This window comes from Rutidosis leptorrhynchoides, chromosome 2, assembly GCF_046630445.1.
Source record: "Rutidosis leptorrhynchoides isolate AG116_Rl617_1_P2 chromosome 2, CSIRO_AGI_Rlap_v1, whole genome shotgun sequence".
Lineage (NCBI taxonomy): Eukaryota > Viridiplantae > Streptophyta > Magnoliopsida > Asterales > Asteraceae > Rutidosis > Rutidosis leptorrhynchoides.
This window is the reverse complement of record NC_092334.1, coordinates 578,850,504-578,871,790: the sequence shown is the minus strand read 5'-3', so window position 1 is coordinate 578,871,790 and position 21,287 is coordinate 578,850,504.

Here is a 21,287-nt window from a genome sequence, read left to right as displayed (position 1 = left end):
TATTTTGTATCTTTTTATTTGTTTTTAGCGTAATATCTGTATTTTTTCGCTCGTATTTAGTTTTAATTCATAGTTTTTACCATAGTTATTTTTATTTCTAGATTTTTAGGCTTTTCCGTAAAATCCCTTAAGTACTTTTTCTTTAGACTAAGATTTAGGTGCTTTAAAATTTTGCGACGCCGTTTTATATATTTTAGTACATTTTTAAGTTATTGCCATTTTGGGATATAGTTTTTCTTTTAAGCTTTAATATTTTTAAACGCAACTTTTAATTCTTAGTTTTTAGTTCCTTTCTAAGTTTCGACGCGCTACTTTCTTATTTTTATTTTTTGACGCCTATTATTATTCGACCTTTTATTTTTTTCGACATTTTTCGACGCGCTCTTTTTCTTTCTTATTTTCGCCACTCTAGTTTTTAGGACATAGAATTTTCTATTTCTTCTCTCAAATTTCTTTAAATTTTAACGAAAAATTATTTTAAATGGTTAAATTGATAGACATCCAAATTTTTTGTTTCGTAGTAATAGTTGGATTTGTTAGTGGCTGAGCTGTGAGCTTCCGATTTAAAGGGTTCTGGCTCCCTGCTGCATCTATTGGCTATTCGAAACGTGAGCAAAAGCAGAAAAGTCTATTAATTTGATAACTTAAATAATTTTTATCTTTTATAACTAATAGGATATTCAGTGAATGCACCGAGCAAAACGTTCACCACCTTTTGTACGTTCACCACCTGTAACTCGATCAAGACATCTAGCAAATATTGTCGCCGTTGATTTTTCTTTAGAATCGTCATCCAGTCGACCAAGTACTCCAATTCAAATTTCCGATAATCCATTTTTTGAACCCGACCTCACAATTGAGAATCCGGAGGATATTCAGGGACAATTCAGAGATCCTGAACCATTAATCTTTCCTCCGGAACCACCAATCATTCAAACAGAAATTGTTGAGGAACCAACCATTAAATCAAAATACTCTAGTGATTCAGATTCAACAAATTCAATTATGGAAAATCTGGAACCTCTAAGTATGGAAGACCGAATGTGAGCTAAACGCACTGGCCAAGGTCACGCAATTACTCAACCTGAAATTAATGCGCCAGATTATGAAATCAAAGGACAAATCCTACACATGGTGACTAATCAATGCCAATTTAGTGGTGCGCCGAAGGAAGATCAAATGAACATCTTCGTACATTTAATAGGATCTGCACCCTATTTAAAATCCGAGAAGTGGAGGATGAACAGATATATCTCATGTTATTTCCCTGGGCTTTAAAGGGAGAAGCCAAAGATTGGTTAGAATCATTACCTGAAGGGGCGATTGATACATGGGACGTCTTAGTTGAAAAATTTCTTAAACAATTCTTTCCGGCATCTAAAGCCGTGAGACTTCAAGGAGAAATAGTTACGTTCACACAAAAGCCAAATGAAACTCTATATGAGGCGTGGACAAGATTTGGAAAGTTATTAAGAGGATGTCCTCAACATGGTTTAGACACCTGTCAAATAGTACAAATATTCTACCAAGGATGCGATATCACTACAAGGAAAGACATCGATATAGCAGCTGGTGGTTCCATTATGAAGAAAATCGCAACTGATGCTTATAAAATTATTGATAACACTGCTTCCCACTCACATGAGTGACATCAAGAAAAAGATATCGTTAGATCATCTAAAGCAGATAGAGCCGATTCTAGCCATGACTTAGATTCCATTTCTGCAAAGATAGATGTTGTCGAGAGATGAATGGAAAAGATGACTAAGGATATTCACTCAATACGAATTAGTTGTGAGCAGTGTGGAGGATCACATTTGACAAAAGATTGTCTCAGTATTGAACTAACAATGGAACAAAGAGAGAATGTTATCTGGAAATAATTATCAAAATAATTATCAACCGCCAAGACCAATTTACAATCAAAACCAGAATTATAACCGAAATGTTCCATACAACAACCAACAAGTACCTAGTAATCAACAAGTATCCAATAATACTTACAATCAGCAAAGACCTATTTTTCAAAACAAACCACCACAAACCGATGATAAAAAGCCAAATTTAGAAGACATGATGTCGAAGCTAGTTGAATCTCAAACTCAATTTTTCACATCTCAGAAACAAACCAATGAACAAAATGCTCAAGCATTTAGAAATCAACAAGCTTCTATTCAAAATTTGGAACAAGAAGTAAGCAACCTAGCAAGGTTAATAGGTGAAAGAAAACCGGGAAGTCTACCTAGTGATACAAATGCTAACCCCCGGAATGAAACAGCTAAACCCATTACCACAAGAAGTGGTATTACACTTAAACCACCTGAAATGCCTGTAATTTCTGATGAAGCTATTCCTACTCCACAAGAACCACAACCTAAGCAAGATAAGGAAACAGAACCAGTAGTTGAAAAGGTTAATGAAGATAACACAGTTAAGACTAAACCTTATGTTAAACCATACCAACCACCACTTCCTTACCCGAGTAAAATGAGAAAAGAGAAACTTGAAGCCGAGCAATCCAAATTCTTGGATATGTTTAAAAAAATAAATGTAAATCTTCCTTTCATTGATGTGATTTCAGGAATGCCTAGATATGTTAAATTCTTGAAAGATCTAATCACAAATAGAAATAAAATGGAAGAACTCTCGGCTGTTACTATGAATGCTAATTGTTCTGCAGTGCTGTTGAATAAGATACCAGAAAAATTATCAGATCCAGGAAGTTTCACAATTCCATGTTTTCTGGGTAGTCTTAGTTCAATAGAAGCATTGGCAGACTTAGGTGCTAGTATAAATTTAATGCCGTATTCACTATACGCTAAACTAGACCTTGGAGAATTGAAACCAACACAAATAAGTATACAACTAGCCGATCGATCAGTAAAATATCCTAGAGGGATAATGGAAAACATGCTAGTTAAAGTTGGTACTTTAGTATTTCCAGTAGATTTTGTTATTCTGGATATGGAAGAAGATTCTCGAGTTCCTCTCATATTAGGAAGACCATTCTTAAACACGGCGAAAGCGATAATAGACGTGTTTGGTAAGAAAATGACCCTAAATATAGAGGACGAGAGTGTTACCTTTTCAGTTGATAGAGCAATGCAACAACCGCAATCTGCAGATGATACATGTTATTATATTCAAACTATAGAATCACATGCAGAATTGTTAGAAGAATTTTCAGAATTACAAGGAACAGGAGAATGTTATTTAGGAGAAGGAACTGAACCAATTGATGAAACCGAAATGTTAGCTACACTTATGGCTAATGGATATGAACCAACAACAGAAGAAATTCAAATGCTAAAAGAAGAAGACAGATATTGATATAAATCATCGATAGAAGAACCACTGACATTAGAGTTAAAGCCACTTCCAAACCATTTGGAATATGCTTATTTACATGGTGAGTCTGAATTACCTGTAATAATATCGTCTTCTCTTACTAAAAATGAAAAATCTAAACTCATTCTGTGTTGAAAGCTCATAAACCAGCTATTGCATGGAAAATTCATGATATTAAAGGAATAAGTCCTTCGTATTGCACACATAAAATCCTTATGGAAGAAGGTCATAAAACGTATGTGCAATGCCAACGAAGACTAAATCCTAATATGTAAGATGTTGTTAAGAAAGAAATTATTAAACTGCTTGATGCAGGTTTAATTTATCCAATCTCTGATGGTCCATGGGTAAGCCCAGTTCAATGCGTACCTAAGAAGGGTGGCATGACTGTCATCACAAATGAAAAAAATGAGCTTATTCCTACTAGGACAGTAACAGGATGGCGTGTTTGTATAGATTATAGAAAATTAAATGACGCCACTAGAAAAGATCACTTTCCCTTACCTTTCATTGAGCAAATGTTGGAAAGATTAGCCGGAAATAGTTACTATTGTTTTCTTGATGGTTTTTCCGGATATTTTCAAATTCCAATAGCACCCGAGGACCAAGAGAAAACCACATTCATGTGCCCATATGGTACTTTTGCTTACAAACGCATGCCATTTGGACTTTGCAACGCCCCTGCAACCTTTCAAAGGTGCATGATGGCGATTTTTCATGACATGATAGAAGAATGCATGAAAGTTTTCATGGATGACTTTTCAGTCTTCGGTGATACTTTTGAAACATGTCTAGTTAATCTTGAACGAATGCTTATTAGATGCGAACAATCAAATCTAGTTCTTAATTGGGAGAAATGTCATTTCATGGTTAAAGAAGGCATCGTTCTTGGTCATAAAATTTAAAAGGAAGGAATTGAAGTAGATAGAGCTAAAGTAGATGTAATTGCTAAACTTCCACATCCCACCAATGTTAGAGGAGTTAGGAGTTTTCTAGGGCATGCCGGTTTTTACCGACGTTTCATAAAAGATTTTTCTAAAATTGCCACTCCTATGAATAAACACCTAGAAAAGGATGCTCCATTCATCTTTTTAGATGAATGTATCAAATCTTTTAATATTCTTAAAGAAAAACTCACTAATGCGCCGATCATGATAACTCCAAATTGGAGTCTACCGTTTGAACTAATGTGCGATGCAAGTGATTTTGCAATGGGGGCCGTTTTAGGACAAAGGATTGAAAAACGATTTCAACCTATTTATTACGCTAGTAAGACGTTACAAGGAGCACAAACGAATTACTAAACTACTAAAAAAGAACTCCTTGCTATTGTCTTTGCTTTTGACAAATTTCGTTCATATCTCGTTCTAGCTAAAACGGTGGTCTATATCGACCATTCTGCTCTTAGATACCTATTTTCTAAACAAGATGTCACACCAAGATTAATCCGTTGGATCTTACTCTTACAAGAGTTCGATATTGAAATCCGAGATAAAAAGGGAGCAGAAAATCTCGCCGCTGATCATCTTTCTCGTCTTGAAAATCCTGAATTAGAAGTTCTAAATGAATCGGCCATACAAGACAACTTTCCTGATGAATATCTATTGAAGATAGATTATAATGAAATTCCATGGTTTGCAGACTATTCATACTACTTAGTATGTGGATTCCTTGAAAAAGGATTATCGTACCAAAAACGAAAGAAAGTTTTTAGTGATATAAAACACTATTTATGGGAAGATCCACATTTATTTAAAAGTTGTCCCGATGGAATAATACGCCGATGTGTATTTGGAGATGAAGCTAGTCAAATCTTAAACCATTGTCACACAGGACCAACAGGAGGGCATTATGGGCCTCAACTCACAGCAAGAAAAGTTTACGATGCTGGTTTCTATTGGCCTACAATTTTCAAAGACGCACACCTTCTTTGCAAATCCTGTGATGCTTGTCAAAGGGCCGAAAAAATAAGTCAATATGATGAAATGCCACAAAATGTCATTCAAGTATGTGAAGTATTTGACATTTGGGGTATTGACTTTATGGGTCCATTTCCAAAATCTCATAATAATCTCTACATTCTCGTTGCCATTGATTATGTATCTAAATGGGCGGAAGCACAAGCTCTCCCAACTAACGATGCACAAGTTGTAGTCAACTTTTTAAAACGTCTTTTTGCTAGGTTTGGAACACCGAAAGCTTTAATAAGTGATCGGGGTACTCATTTTTGTAACAATCAACTTGAGAAAATTCTCAAAAGATATGGAGTAACTCATAAAATCTCCACTGCTTATCATCCACAAACAAGTGGACAAGTTGAAAATACCAACCGAGCATTAAAACGCATTCTAGAAAAAACCGTAGGATCAAATCCGAAGGAATGGTCAATTAAATTGGAGGATGCACTCTGGGCTTTTAGAACAGCCTACAAAACTCCAATTGGTACCACACCTTTTAAACTCGTTTACGGAAAAGCATGTCATCTTCCAGTAGAAATTGAACACAAAGCATTTTGGGCTTTGAAGACATGTAATCTTGATTTGCATGAAGCTGGACGTCTACGGTTAAGTCAATTAAACGAATTAGAAGAATTGACACATGAAGCATACGAAAATTCGTTAATCTATAAAGAAAGAACGAAGAAATGGCATGATAAAAGAATCAGAAGTTCAAAAGAATTTAAAGAAGGAGACCGAGTTCTTCTTTTCAATTCACAATTCAAGCTATTTCCTGGAAAATTGAAATCAAGATGGTCTGGACCATTCATAGTCAAAAGAGTTTTCCCATACAGAACAATAGAATTAACAAATTCAAATGGGATTGAATTTAAAGTTAATGGTCACAGAGTTAAACATTACATACATGGTCTGATGGAAGTTGACAACGAAGTTAATCACAATTTCAACACCACATCTAACTAAGTGTGGGGAGGTTCGAATCTTTTGAGGGTAATATATATTTCTGTTAGAGTTAGATATTCTGTTTTCGTGTAGTTTCTGAGAATGGAATCCGAATGGTCTTTCCCTAGCAGACCCTAAAGAACTAGTCTTCTCCCCCCATTCTGAATTTTTATTTTTTTAGGTTTTACGAGATGAAGACTTCCTGTGAACTAAACCATGGTCTAATGCTACACGCTTTGATCACTAAACGTAATAATGACACCCTTCCAAGTGAATTGGTATCATTAATCAGAGGCAAATTGGACGGAGTAAGAAAAGAATCTAGGAACGAAAATAATAAGTTACATTTTGGTAAAGGAAAATCAAAATCCGCAGCGAAAAGAAGAGCACGACACCTTGAAAGATGTCACAAATGCGGAAAATGGTCACACGAAGGAAAATACATGACGAATCAGACATATTCCAATACCAAATTCATTACTTTATGCAGAGATGGACCGTTCATATGTTTCGAAGAAAAAATATTGAATGCTCGAGGTTACGCCTATGTAGCTATGAAAAACCAACTAGTCCGACTATCTTATGATTGGGCTAAAGCAGGTCACTAAGAATTCTATTTCACAGGTAAGTATGTACAGTTTTTATTTTTATTTTATTGCTTTTAACCTTTTAATATTAAACGCTAAATTGTTCGCTATAAAGTATTAAATTGATACTCAATAAAATTAGGTTTTGCGACCGAAATTATTGATATCATACAAAAATTTATTACATCACAGCAAAATTTACCGTTTATTCTTAAGGTATAAATATCTTTAATCAATCAACCCAAAATATTTCAAAAATTCGTCATGAGTTAAACTAGGTAAAATAGCCGAAATTACTTTACCGAAAAGAGAGGCGTATATTTTTCATAATATTTGATTGATTAAAGTGGTAAAAAAGACCAAAAAGATTTTTAATTTTACTTTTACCATGTTTTTAAAATTAATATTTAAATATTAAATTATTATTGTAAACTTTTTAAAATCAATATATTTAAATTTGTAAATATTTGAAAAATTAATATTTTTAATATAAGTTTGCATATATAAAAACAAAAATATAATAAAAGTTTGGTGTGAATTTAAAAACAAAAATTTACTTTATTTCGTTAAGTTAAAAATATGATTTTTAAAATTCGTCGTGTGTTAAAAACTAGGTCGTTGAACCGAAATTGCTTTACCCAAGGGAGGGACGAGAACTTTTATTATCATTATTTTTAATCTTATTGAATTAAAGTATGCCAAAAACATTTAAAAAACCCAAAAATCTTTGCTTTTAAAACGGCGCTTAAAATTGACAAATTTTAAAATTTTGTCGAGGGACGGACTAGGACATCGTTCCGAAACGCCCTCATCCTAAAAAGAAACAAATTTTTAAAATTTAATTTAATTATATGTTTTAAAAAGTGTAAGGTTTTATAAAATATATATATATATATATATATATATATATATATATATATATATATATATATATATATATATATATATATATATATATATATATATATACCAGATCCATGCGATCGCATGGGTTTTGAACTGCAACTCCATGCGATCGCATGGAGCTGGATTCCAGGCCAGGAACAAAAGTCCCAACGAGCTGTTTCTGCACTCCACTTCACACACACATATACACACGAACACACACTCAAATCCTCACCAAAAATCACCATTTTTCGCCCAAATTTCACCGTAATTCGTCAAATTTCTTGCTCTAATCATGCCTAGGTTCGGATTCTTCAACAAAAAGGTAAAAATTACACCCCTAAACTCTAAAATTTCCTAGTTTTTGTGATAATTACCAATATTTTACCTAATGCAATTTTTTTAATTTCTAGTGTAATTAGATTTAAATTGTTAGTATTTTATGCATGTATAACCTACAGTGATGCTAATTAACATGATTTGAAGCCAAAAACTTCAAAATTTTTAGAAATCTAGGGTTTGTGTTCTTGAGCAATTTGGGGCTTTTTGATATAAACAGGTTATGGCCGATTTTTGTCATGAATTATTGCTAAATTAAGTAGTGTAACATGTTTAGGTAGCTAAATGATCCAAACTTTGATCCTAAACATGATTTTTGAAGATTAAAGTGGACTTTTTAGGTACAAAATTCATGAACTTGATTAATTTGATATAATTGCCATTTGAGACTTGTTTAATTGCTAGTAAAGGTTGTTTTAACATGTTATTAAAGTTAAATGTTTATGAACTTTGTCTACATTTTCATATGTGCTTATTTGAAAAAGTGTAGAATTGTAAAAAATGTAAAAATGTGTATAAGTTTAATTTTGATTGAACATGTTATTGTGGTTAATTTAAATTGTTATTTTGCTAACACTAATGCATATTTGGATGCACAAATTTTGTGTTTAATGTGTTTTGCAGAAAACCGATACTGCTGGTGATTCATCATCATCTAGACAACCACAACAAGAATCTGAACCAGAATATGAGCCGCAATACGAGCCAGAACCCGAACAAGAACCACAACAGGAACAACCACATCAGCCTGATCAACATGTACCTTATTATGATCCGCTACATTTTGTTAATGAATTCATAGTAGTTTCGATGCATCCGCCAGTAGAATACCCAACGATTCTTGAACACACGTTGCATCCTAATATGAGATTCGACAGAAGCTGGAGAGATTACCCGGCATATCAAAGTAATAAATTCAAATTAGTAACGAAAGATGTAGAGGTGCCTAGGGTAATTGATTGGGATCCTTTGGAAAGGGTACATCTAGCTGACCGTATTAGACTGCTACTAATTCAAAGGTATGGCAGTTCTTCTTTTACCGATTGGGAATGCTTATTCACCATTCGTAGGCCTGTATATAAGGAATGGTGTGTTGAACTCATGAGTACTATTGAAATGTCCCGTTCTTATTGATTAAAAACGTTCCATATTAATTGATTTCGTTGCGAGGTTTTGACCTCTATATGAGACGTTTTTCAAAGACTGCATTCATTTTAAAACAAACCATAACCTTTATTTCATCAATAAAGGTTTAAAAGCTTTACGTAGATTATCAAACAATGATAATCTAAAATATCCCGTTTACACACGACCATTACATAATGGTTTACAATACAAATATGTTACAACAAAAATAAGTTTCTTGAATGCAGTTTTTACACAATATCATACAAGCATGGACTCCAAATCTCGTCCTTATTTAAGTATGCGACAGCGGAAGCTCTTAATAATCACCTGAGAATAAACATGCTTAAAACGTCAACAAAAAATGTTGGTGAGTTATAGGTTTAACCTATATATATCAAATCATAATAATAGACCACAAGATTTCATATTTCAATACACATCCCATACATAGAGATAAAAATCATTCATATGGTGAACACCTGGTAACCGACAATAACAAGATGCATATATAAGAATATCCCCATCATTCCGGGACACCCTTCGGATATGATATAAATTTCGAAGTACTAAAGCATCCGGTACTTTGGATGGGGTTTGTTAGGCCCAATAGATCTATCTTTAGGATTCGCGTCAATTAGGGTGTCTGTTCCTTTATTCTTAGATTACCAGACTTAATAAAAAGGGGCATATTCGATTTCGATAATTCAACCATAGAATGTAGTTTCACGCACTTGTGTCTATTTTGTAAATCATTTATAAAACCTGCATGTATTCTCATCCCAAAATATTAGATTTTAAAAGTGGGACTATAACTCACTTTCACAGATTTTTACTTCGTCGGGAAGTAAGACTTGGCCACTGGTTGATTCACGAACCTATAACAATATATACATATATATCAAAGTATGTTCAAAATATATTTACAACACTTTTAATATATTTTGATGTTTTAAGTTTATTAAGTCAGCTGTCCTCGTTAGTAACCTACAACTAGTTGTCCACAGTTAGATGTACAGAAATAAATCGATAAATATTATCTTGAATCAATCCACGACCCAGTGTATACGTATCTCAGTATTGATCACAACTCAAACTATATATATTTTGGAATTAACCTCAACCCTGTATAGCTAACTCCAACATTCACATATAGAGTGTCTATGGTTGTTCCGAAATATATATAGATGTGTCGACATGATAGGTCGAAACATTGTATACGTGTCTATGGTATCTCAAGATTACATAATATACAATACAAGTTGATTAAGTTATGGTTGGAATAGATTTGTTACCAATTTTCACGTAGCTAAAATGAGAAAAATTATCCAATCTTGTTTTACCCATAACTTCTTCATTTTAAATCCGTTTTGAGTGAATCAAATTGCTATGGTTTCATATTGAACTCTATTTTATGAATCTAAACAGAAAAAGTATAGGTTTATAGTCGGAAAAATAAGTTACAAGTCGTTTTTGTAAAGGTAGTCATTTCAGTCGAAAGAACGACGTCTAGATGACCATTTTAGAAAACATACTTCCACTTTGAGTTTAACCATAATATTTGGATATAGTTTCATGTTTATAATAAAAATAATTTTCTCAGAATAACAACTTTTAAATCAAAGTTTATCATAGTTTTTAATTAACTAACCCAAAACAGCCCGCGGTGTTACTACGACGGCGTAAATCCGGTTTTACGGTGTTTTTCGTGTTTCCAGGTTTTAAATCATTAAGTTAGCATATCATACAGATATAGAACATGTGTTTAGTTGATTTTAAAAGTCAAGTTAGAAGGATTAACTTTTGTTTGCTAACAAGTTTAGAATTAACTAAACTATGTTCTAGTGATTACAAGTTTAAACCTTCGAATAAGATAGCTTTATATGTATGAATTGAATGATATTATGAACATCATTACTACCTTAAGTTCCTTGGATAAACCTACTGGAAAAGAGAAAAGTGGATCTAGCTTCAATGGATCCTTGGATGGCTCGAAGTTCTTGAAGCAGAATCATGACACGAAAACAAGTTCAAGTAAGATCATCACTTGAAATAAGATTGTTATAGTTATAGAAATTGAACCAAAGTTTGAATATGATTATTACCTTGTATTAGAATGATAACCTACTGTAAGAAACAAAGATTTTTTGAGGTTGGATGATCACCTTACAAGATTGGAAGTGAGCTAGCAAACTTGAAAGTATTCTTGATTTTATGAAACTAGAACTTTTGGAATTTATGAAGAACACTTAGAACTTGAAGATAGAACTTGAGAGAGATCAATTAGATGAAGAAAATTGAAGAATGAAAGTGTTTGTAGGTGTTTTTGGTCGTTGGTGTATGGATTAGATATAAAGGATATGTAATTTTGTTTTCATGTAAATAAGTCATGAATGATTACTCATATTTTTGTAATTTTATGAGATATTTCATGCTAGTTGCCAAATGATGGTTCCCACATGTGTTAGGTGACTCACATGGGATGCTAAGAGCTGATCATTAGAGTATATATACCAATAGTACATACATCTAAAAGCTGTGTATTGTACGAATACGAATACGGGTGCATACGAGTAGAATTGTTGATGAAACTGAACGAGGATGTAATTGTAAGCATTTTTGTTAAGTAGAAGTATTTTGATAAGTGTCTTGAAGTCTTTCAAAAGTGTATGAATACATATTAAAACACTACATGTATATACATTTTAACTGAGTCGTTAAGTCATCGTTAGTCGTTACATGTAAATGTTATTTTGAAACCTTTAGGTTAACGATCTTGTTAAATGTTGTTAACTCAATGTTTATAATATCAAAAGAGATTTTAAATTATTATATTATCATGATATTATGATGTACGAATATCTCTTAATATGATATATATACATTAAATGTCGTTACAACGATAATCGTTACATATATGTCTCGTTTCAAAATCATTAAGTTAGTAGTCTTGTTTTTACATATGTAGTTCATTGTTAATATACTTAATGATATGTTTACTTATCATAATATCATGTTAACTATATATATAACTATATATATGTCATCATATAGTTTTTACAAGTTTTAACGTTCGTGAATCACCGGTCAACTTGGGTAGTCAATTGTCTATATGAAACCTATTTCAATTAATCAAGTCTTAACAAGTTTGATTGCTTAATTTGTTGGAAACATTTAATCATGTAAATATCAATCTCAATTAATATATATAAACATGGAAAAGTTCGGGTCACTACAGTACCTACCCGTTAAATAAATTTCGTCCCGAAATTTTAAGCTGTTGAAGGTGTTGACGAATCTTCTGGAAAGAGATGCGGGTATTTCTTCTTCATCTGATCTTCACGCTCCCAGGTGAACTCGGGTCCTCTACGAGCATTCCATCGAACCTTAACAATTGGTATCTTGTTTTGCTTAAGTCTTTTAACCTCACGATCCATTATTTCGACGGGTTCTTCGATGAATTGGAGTGTTTCGTTGATTTGGATTTCATCTAACGGAATAGTGAGATCTTCTTTAGCAAAACATTTCTTCAAATTCGAGACGTGGAAAGTGTTATGTACAGCCGCGAGTTGTTGAGGTAACTCAAGTCGGTAAGCTACTGGTCCGACACGATCAATAATCTTGAATGGTCCAATAAACCTTGGATTTAATTTCCCTCGTTTACCAAATCGAACAACACCTTTCCAAGGTGCAACTTTAAGCATGACCATCTCTCCAATTTCAAATTCTATATCTTTTCTTTTAATGTCAGCGTAGCTCTTTTGTCGACTTTGGGCGGTTTTCAACCGTTGTTGAATTTGGATGATCTTCTCGGTAGTTTCTTGTATAATCTCCGGACCCGTAATCTGTCTATCCCCCACTTCACTCCAACAAATCGGAGACCTGCACTTTCTACCATAAAGTGCTTCAAATGGTGCCATCTCAATGCTTGAATGGTAGCTGTTGTTGTAGGAAAATTCTGCTAACAGTAGATGTCGATCCCAACTGTTTCAGAAATCAATAACACATGCTCGTAGCATGTCTTCAAGCGTTTGTATCGTCCTTTCGCTCTGCCCATCAGTTTGTGGATGATAGGCAGTACTCATGTCTAGACGAGTTCCTAATGCTTGCTGTAATGTCTGCCAGAATCTTGAAATAAATCTGCCATCCCTATCAGAGATAATAGAGATTGGTATTCCATGTCTGGAGACGACTTCCTTCAAATACAGTCGTGCTAACTTCTCCATCTTGTCATCTTCTCTTATTGGCAGGAAGTGTGCTGATTTGGTGAGACGATCAACTATTACCCAAATAGTATCAAAACTACTTGCAGTCCTTGGCAATTTAGTGATGAAATCCATGGTAATGTTTTTCCATTTCCATTCCGGGATTTCGGGTTGTTGAAGTAGACCTGATGGTTTCTGATGCTCAGCTTTGACCTTAGAACACGTCAAACATTCTCCTACGTATTTAGCAACATCGGCTTTCATACCCGGCCACCAAAAATGTTTCTTGAGATCCTTGTACATCTTCCCCGTTCCAGGATGTATTGAGTATCTGGTTTTATGAGCTTCTCTAAGTACCATTTCTCTCATATCTCCAAATTTTGGTACCCAAATCCTTTCAGCCCTATACCGGGTTCCGTCTTTCCGAATATTAAGATGCTTCTCCGATCCTTTGGGTATTTCATCCTTTAAATTTCCCTCTTTTAAAACTCCTTGTTGCGCCTCCTTTATTTGAGTAGTAAGGTTATTATGAATCATTATATTCATAGATTTTACTCGAATGGGTTCTCTGTCCTTCCTTCTCAAGGCATCGGCTACCACATTTGCCTTCCCCGGGTGGTAACGAATCTCAAAGTCGTAATCATTCAATAATTCAATCCACCTACGCTGCCTCATATTCAGTTGTTTCTGATTAAATATGTGTTGAAGACTTTTGTGGTCGGTATATATAATACTTTTGACCCCATATAAGTAGTGCCTCCAAGTCTTTAATGCAAAAACAACCGCGCCTAATTCCAAATCATGCGTCGTATAATTTTGTTCGTGAATCTTCAATTGTCTAGACGCATAAGCAATCACCTTCGTTCGTTGCATTAATACACAACCGAGACCTTGCTTTGATGCGTCACAATAAATCACAAAATCATCATTCCCTTCAGGCAATGACAATATAGGTGCCGTAGTTAGCTTTTTCTTCAATAACTGAAACGCTTTCTCTTGTTCATCATTCCATTCAAATTTCTTCCCTTTATGCGTTAATGCAGTCAAGGGTTTTGCTATTCTGGAAAAGTCTTGGATGAACCTTCTGTAGTAACCAGCTAGTCCTAAAAACTGGCGTATGTGTTTCGGAGTTTTCGGGGTTTCCCACTTTTCAACAGTTTCTATCTTTGTCGGATCCACCTTAATACCTTCTTTGTTCACTATGTGACCGAGGAATTGAACTTCTTCCAACCAAAATGCACACTTTGAAAACTTAGCGTACAATTCTTCCTTCCTCAATACTTCTAACACCTTTCTTAAATGTTCACCGTGTTCTTGGTCATTCTTTGAGTAAATAAGTATGTCATCAATGAAAACAATGACAAACTTGTCAAGGTATGGTCCACACACTCGGTTCATAAGGTCCATGAACACAGCTGGTGCATTAGTTAAACCAAACGGCATGACCATAAACTCGTAATGACCGTAACGTGTTCTGAAAGCAGTCTTTGGAATATCATCTTCTTTCACCCGCATTTGATGATACCCGGAACGTAAGTCAATCTTTGAATAAACAGACGAGCCTTGTAGTTGATCAAATAAGTCGTCGATTCTCGGTAGTGGGTAGCGGTTGTAGTGACCCGAACTTTTCCATGTTTATATATATTAATTGAGATTGATATTTACATGATTAAATGTTTCCAACATGTTAAGCAATCAAACTTGTTAAGACTTGATTAATTGAAATATGTTTCATATAGACAATTGACCACCCAAGTTGACCGGTGATTCACGAACGTTAAAACTTGTAAAAACTATATGATGACATATATATGGATATATATATAGTTAACATGATACTATGATAAGTAAACATATCATTAAGTATATTAACAATGAACTACATATGTAAAAACAAGACTACTAACTTAATGATTTTTAAACGAGACATATATGTAACGATTATCGTTGTAAATACATTTAATGTATATATATCATATATTAAGAGATATTCATACATGATAATATCATGATAATATAATAATTTAAAATCTCATTTGATATTATAAACATTGGGTTAACAACATTTAACAAGATCGTTAACCTAAAGGTTTCAAAACAACACTTACATGTAACGACTAACGATGACTTAACGACTCAGTTAAAATGTATATACATGTAGTGTTTTAATATGTATTTATACACTTTTTAAAGACTTCAATACACTTATCAAAATACTTCTACTTAACAAAAATGCTTACAATTACATCCTCGTTCAGTTTCATCAACAATTCTACTCGTATGCACCCGTATTCGTACTCGTACAATACACAGCTTTTAGATGTATGTACTATTGGTATATACACTCCAATGATCAGCTCTTAGCAGCCCATGTGAGTCACCTAACACATGTGGGAACCATCATTTGGCAACTAGCATGAAATATCTCATAAAATTACAAAAATATGAGTAATCATTCATGACTTATTTACATGAAAACAAAATTACATATCCTTTATATCTAATCCATACACCAACGACCAAAAAAACCTACAAACACTTTCATTCTTCAATTTTCTTCATCTAATTGATCTCTCTCAAGTTCTATCTTCAAGTTCTAAGTGTTCTTCATAAATTCCAAAAGTTCTAGTTTCATAAAATCAAGAATACTTTCAAGTTTGCTAGCTCACTTCCAATCTTGTAAGGTGATCATCCAACCTCAAGAAATCTTTGTTTCTTACAGTAGGTTATCATTCTAATACAAGGTAATAATCATATTCAAACTTTGGTTCAATTTCTATAACTATAACAATCTTATTTCAAGTGATGATCTTACTTGAACTTGTTTTCGTGTCATGATTCTGCTTCAAGAACTTCGAGCCATCCAAGGATCCATTGAAGCTAGATCCATTTTTCTCTTTTCTAGTAGGTTTATCCAAGGAACTTAAGGTAGTAATGATGTTCATAACATCATTCGATTCATACATATAAAGCTATCTTATTCGAAGGTTTAAACTTGTAATCACTAGAACATAGTTTAGTTAATTCTAAACTTGTTCGCAAACAAAAGTTAATCCTTCTAACTTGACTTTTAAAATCAACTAAACACATGTTCTACATCTATATGATATGCTAACTTAATGATTTAAAACCTGGAAACACGAAAAACACCGTAAAACCGGATTTACGCCGTCGTAGTAACACCGCGGGCTGTTTTGGGTTAGTTAATTAAAAACTATGATAAACTTTGATTTTAAAGTTGTTATTCTGAGAAAATGATTTTTATTATGAACATGAAACTATATCCAAAAATTATGATTAAACTCAAAGTGGAAGTATGTTTTCTAAAATGGTCATCTAGACGTCGTTCTTTCGACTGAAATGACTACCTTTACAAAAACGACTTGTAACTTATTTTTCCGACTATAAACCTATACTTTTCTGTTTAGATTCATAAAATAGAGTTCAATATGAAACCATAGCAATTTGATTCACTCAAAACGGATTTAAAATGAAGAAGTTATGGGTAAAACAAGATTGGATAATTTTTCTCATTTTAGCTACGTGAAAATTGGTAACAAATCTATTCCAACCATAACTTAATCAACTTGTATTGTATATTATGTAATCTTGAGATACCATAGACATGTATACAATGTTTCGACCTATCATGTCGACACATCTATATATATTTCGGAACAACCATAGACACTCTATATGTGAATGTTGGAGTTAGCTATACAGGGTTGAGGTTGATTCCAAAATATATATAGTTTGAGTTGTGATCAATACTGAGATACGTATACACTGGGTCGTGGATTGATTCAAGATAATATTTATCGATTTATTTCTGTACATCTAACTGTGGATAACTAGTTGTAGGTTACTAACGAGGACAGCTGACTTAATAAACTTAAAACATCAAAATATATTAAAAGTGTTGTAAATATATTTTGAACATACTTTGATATATATGTATATATTGTTATAGGTTCGTGAATCAATCAGTGGCCAAGTCTTACTTCCCGACGAAGTAAAAATCTGTGAAAGTGAGTTATAGTCCCACTTTTAAAATCTAATATTTTTGGGATGAGAATACATGCAGGTTTTATAAATGATTTACAAAATAGACACAAGTACGTGAAACTACATTCTATGGTTGAATTATCGAAATCGAATATGCCCCTTTTTATTAAGTCTGGTAATCTAAGAATTAGGGAACAGACACCCTAATTGACGCGAATCCTAAAGATAGATCTATTGGGCCTAACAAACCCCATCCAAAGTACCGGATGCTTTAGTACTTCGAAATTTATATCATATCCGAAGGGTGTCCCGGAATGATGGGGATATTCTTATATATGCATCTTGTTAATGTCGGTTACCAGGTGTTCACCATATGAATGATTTTTATCTCTATGTATGGGATGTGTATTGAAATATGAAATCTTGTGGTCTATTGTTACGATTTGATATATATAGGTTAAACCTATAACTCACCAACATTTTTGTTGACGTTTAAAGCATGTTTATTCTCAGGTGAATATTAAGAGCTTCCGCTGTTGCATACTAAAATAAGGACAAGATTTGGAGTCCATGTTTGTATGATATTGTGTAAAAACTGCATTCAAGAAACTGATTTCGATGTAACATATTTGTATTGTAAACCATTATGCAATGGTCGTGTGTAAACAGGATATTTTAGATTATCATTATTTGATAATCTACGTAAAGCTTTTTAAACCTTTATTTATGAAATAAAGGTTATGGTTTATTTTAAAAATGAATGCAGTCTTTGAAAAACGTCTCATATAGAGGTCAAAACCTCGCAACGAAATCAATTAATATGGAACGTTTTTAATCAATAAGAACGGGACATTTCAGTTGGTATCAGAGCGTTGGTCTTAGAGAACCAGAATTTTTCATTAGTGTGTCTTATCGAGTTTGTTAGGATGCATTAGTGAGTCTGGACTTCGACCGTGTTTACTTGAAAAATGATTGCTTAACAAATTTTGTTGGAAACTATATATTTTTAACATGTGAATATTATGTGATATATTAATCTCTTAACGCGTTTGATATTATGTGATAGATGTCTACCTCTAGAACAAGTCCCATTGACTCACCTAATAATAATGAAGAGTCAAATGTAAATTGGAATGATTCGTGGATTGATTCACAAGTTCCCGAAGAGGAACCGGAAGAAGAGTCGGAACCGGAAGAAGAATCGGAACCGGAAGAAGAATCGGAACCGGATGAAGAAATAGAACCGGTGGGGGAAATAATAAAACGGTTAAGTAAAAGAAAATCCTCAACCAACCGACCAAGGTTAATTATGGTCAATGGTGTTTCCGCCAAGGAAGCAAAATATTGGGAGGATTACCAATTCTCCGATGAATCGGATTCCGACGAGAATTCCGATGATGTTATAGAAATTACCCTAACTGAATTTAAAAAGGCAAAAGAAAATAATAAGGGAAAGGGCATAAAAATAGAGAAATCTAATTCCAAGCCCGATGAACTTTATATGTATCGTCAACGCCCGAAGTCCTTAAGTTGTAACAATGACCCGGGAACCTCTAAACCACCAGGTTTTTCTAAACCAATGTGGACAACGACGGCTCGTATTAGGGGAACATCATATATCCCTAGAAACTTGGCAAAACGAACCAAAACCGAAGAAGAAGAAACGAGCAAGTCGGAATAAGATAGTTGTATTCGTGTGGTGTAATATATGTAATATAGTGTTCGTATGCTTTATGATATATGTAAAAATTGCTTGTATTAATAAGTATTTTTTTATGAATCTAACTCTTGTCTATTTTACAGTTTAAAAACACAAAATGGATAGACAACCCAATATTTTAAGAGACCTACCCGGAGACATGATTGATGAAATCTTGTCTAGAGTCGGCCAGAATTCCTCGGCACAACTATTTAAGGCGAGATCAGTTTGTAAGACATTCGAAGAACGTTCCAAGAATGTCTTGGTTTATAAGAGACTTTCGTTTGAAAGATGGGGGATATCACATTGGGAAACCCATAAGTTACGATGTGTTTACTTTGACGCATATATTGCGGGGAACCCAAATGCTATTTTACGCAACGGGTTAAGAAATTATTTTGACTCAATATATCCGAATATTGGACTTCGTGATTTAGAAAAAGCGGCTAACATGAAACATAAAGAAGCATGTTATGCTTACGGATTAGTAATGTTCGCTTCTCACCAAAGTGAGAACAAGAACATCGGGCTACAACTATTAAACAAAACGTTTCCACAAGTGACGGAGTCGGTAATTGGGGTAAGAAATGAGGTTTTTAGATTATTACGGGACTGTTGGACATTACGTAACCCTCATCCCTTTGACGATGTTACAACACGCTGTCTTATCAACGGCCATAACGGTTATGTTGCACAAGACCAAGGATGGGAAGTAGTCCTAGTAAAACCAGAATGCATGACTTGTTTCTGGACGTATGAATTACGTGTCTTTATTGCCTTTGCTGAACGACTTGTGTACTAGCTAGAATTATCTTCACAACTATCTTGTATCAAAGTTATTGTGTGCTATATTTCATGCTTTATGTAAAATAAGCGGTATTGTAAGTTTGTAAAATATTGTATAAAAGTTTGAACGCGAAATATTATTATAATCAGTTTTTCATATAGAATTGTAGTAGTTGAATTGTATATTAGCTACTAAGTATGAACTTAACGGGTAGGTACTACCCGAATTTAAACTTATAAAACGCTAATATGAAGAAAAAGCTTTTATAAATGAGTTCATATTATGCTACGAAATACTATTAACTACTCTTAATATTCTGTATGATTAACTTGTTCCATTTAACTATTTTGAAGGAAATGGCACCGACTACTCGACACACCGTGAATATGAATGAAGAGGAATTCCGTACTTTTCTAGCTTCAAACATAGCCGCAGTACAGGCTGCGCTACATACCAACAATAACCTTGGATCTAGCAGTACAGGAAATCGTGTAGGATGCACCTACAAAGAATTCACTGCCTGCAAACCTTTGGAATTTGATGGAACTGAAGGACCGATCGGATTGAAACGGTGGACCGAGAAGGTCGAATCGGTGTTTGCCATAAGTAAGTGTACTGAAGAGGACAAAGTAAAGTACGCTACGCATACCTTCACAGGTTCTGCGTTAACATGGTGGAATTCCTATCTAGAGCAAGTGGGACAAGACGATGCGTACGCACTACCGTGGTCAGCATTCAAGCACTTGATGAACGAGAAGTACCGTCCTAGAACCGAGGTCAATAAGCTCAAGACAGAACTTAGAGGGTTACGAACCCAAGGATTTGATATTACCACGTGCGAAAGACGATTCACAGAATTGTGCCTATTGTGTCCGGGAGCATTCGAAGATGAGGAAGAGAAGATCGACGCGTTTGTGAAAGGATTACCGGAAAGAATCCAAGAAGATATAAGTTCACACGAGCCCGCCTCCATACAACAGGCATGTAGAATGGCTCACAAACTCGTGAACCAAATTGAAGAAAGAATTAAAGAACAGACTGCTGAAGAGGCCAATGTGAAGCAAGTCAAAAGAAAGTGGGAGGAAAACGGTGATAAGAATCACCAATACAACAACAACAGCAATTACAACAATAATCGCAACAATTATCCCAACAATCGCAACATCAATCGCAACTACAACAAACGGCCCAACAACAACAACAACAACAACAACAACAGCAACTACAACAATCATCCCAACAACAATAATAACCGCAACAACAACAACAATCAGAAGCAGCTATGCCAAAGGTGTGAAAAGAATCACTCGGGGTTCTGCACCAAATTTTGCAACAAGTGTAAAAGAAATGGTCATAGCGCGGCGAAGTGTGAGCTCTACGGACCAGGGGTTAATAGAACGAACGGAA